Genomic DNA, 1,999 nt, shown 5'->3' with positions numbered 1-1,999 from the left:
CAATCCTTTAACCCGAGCCTTGAAGAAATCCTAGTTACAATGCAAGAATAATAATCAACCACCACATTCTATTCCATTAAATAAATTTGAGATATAATTCTAACCTCTGGGACCTTGGTTTCTACCAAACCGGGTAGTGGAAACCTTCCTGAGCCTTAACGTTCAAGTTCCCGAGCTCAAAACCCTCATTTTTCCAAAAATCCACTTTTAGGCCGTGACCTAGCCTTCCCTAAGTGCCACAACGCGCCCCAAATTAGAGGTAAACTTGCCTTGCATCTGCCAACCTAGGGCCGCGACGCCTGGGAAATTTCCTCAAAGGCCATTAACCTATAAACACAAGCAGGCCGCAGCGCTGAAGAACAGGGCCGCGGTGCGAGCCCGAAACCCAGAATTCCCATGCAAACTATTCGAGCTAACTCCCCTGAAATCATTCTAAACACATCCCAACAACAGAATTGAATCCCATAATCACCCTAATACACTTTAGGCAGCACATAAACTCAAAGAAACCAGCCAAAATCCTACTATAACTCAAGTCCAATTATCTAAGCTTTAACCCCTCAAACTTCAGTAAAAACAGAGGAAAATTAAACAGAATTCAAACTTAGATCCTTACCTCAAGAACAATTCGACTCTCAGCTATCTTTAACCTTGCTCCTTGCTTTGATTTCCCCAATTTGCAGCCTCAAATCCAAAGCTTTCCCCTCAAAATTCCCTTGGAAAGTTTGAGAGAAAATAAGAAAGAGAGAAGAGAAAGAGTTTGGGTCGGTTCCTCTAAAAACTCTGAACATATCCTTAGCTTATTTTATTTAACTTAGTCTCTAAGGTTACCTCAAAGGCTCGGGGTACCGAAAACGTCCCCGAGGGAAAAATGGTATTTTTCCCCAATATTCCCTCCTAAACATTCTAACCTCAAATATATCTCCAAATATTTATTTCCATAACCCGATAACCCCATAAAACATCTAATACCCGAATTACCCCTCGACTCGTCCCGAGTCGGATTTTTGACCTCGTTGTGACTTTTCGGCTGACAGCTCCCAAGGACTGTCTCGGATCGTGCTACACAGATATATCACAAGTATATCACATTTACCACATTTATCACATTTATGCCCTCAACGGGCTAAAATTACAAACATGCCCCTAATAACCAGACGGGGCCCACATGCATATTTAATTCACCTAAACATGCATTTCTAATCACATACTCATCAAATTCACATATTATAATAATAAATCACTTATTGCCCTCCAGGCACGCTAATCAAGACCCTAAGCCTTATTAGAAAATTTGGGTCGTTACAACTATCCCATCCTCACAGAAATTTCGTCCTCAAAATTACCTGAACAACTCGGGATACCGCTCCCACATCTCTGATTCAAGTTCCCATGTCGCCTCCTCAACCTTGCTGTTCCTCCACAGCACTTTCACCAAGGCGATGGTCTTGCTCCGCAAGACTTTATCCTTCTGATCGAGAATCTGAACTGGCTTATCCTCATAAGACAAATCCTGATTTAGCTCCAAATTCTCATAACTCAGAACATGCGTCGAATCAGACACATACTTCTGGAGCATGGACACGTGAAACACGTCATGAACCCCTGATAAGGCTGGAGGCATCGCCAATCTATAAGCTACCCCTCCAACCCGTTCCACAATCTCAAAGGGGCCAACAAATCTAGGGCTCAACTTGCCCCGAACACCAAACCGTTTCACTCCTCTCGAAGGTGAAACCCTAAGAAACACATGGTCACCAACCTGAAACTCTACGTGTCTGCGTCTCAAGTTCGAGTAACTCTTCTGTCAACTCTGGGAGGTGAGCATTTGAGCTCTAATCTTCTCAATCGCCTCATTAGTCCTCTGGACCATCTCAGGACCCAAATAACTCCTCTCACCTGTCTCATCCCAATGGATAGGTGACCTGCACTTCCTCCCATAAAGCATCTCATACGGAGCCACTCCGATAGTCGCCTGATAACTGGTGTTGTATGAGAA

Source organism: Humulus lupulus, chromosome 7 (assembly GCF_963169125.1).
Source record: "Humulus lupulus chromosome 7, drHumLupu1.1, whole genome shotgun sequence".
Classification (NCBI taxonomy): Eukaryota; Viridiplantae; Streptophyta; class Magnoliopsida; order Rosales; family Cannabaceae; genus Humulus; species Humulus lupulus.
The sequence above is the reverse complement of the archived record's forward strand: the minus strand, read 5'-3'. Positions refer to the sequence as shown.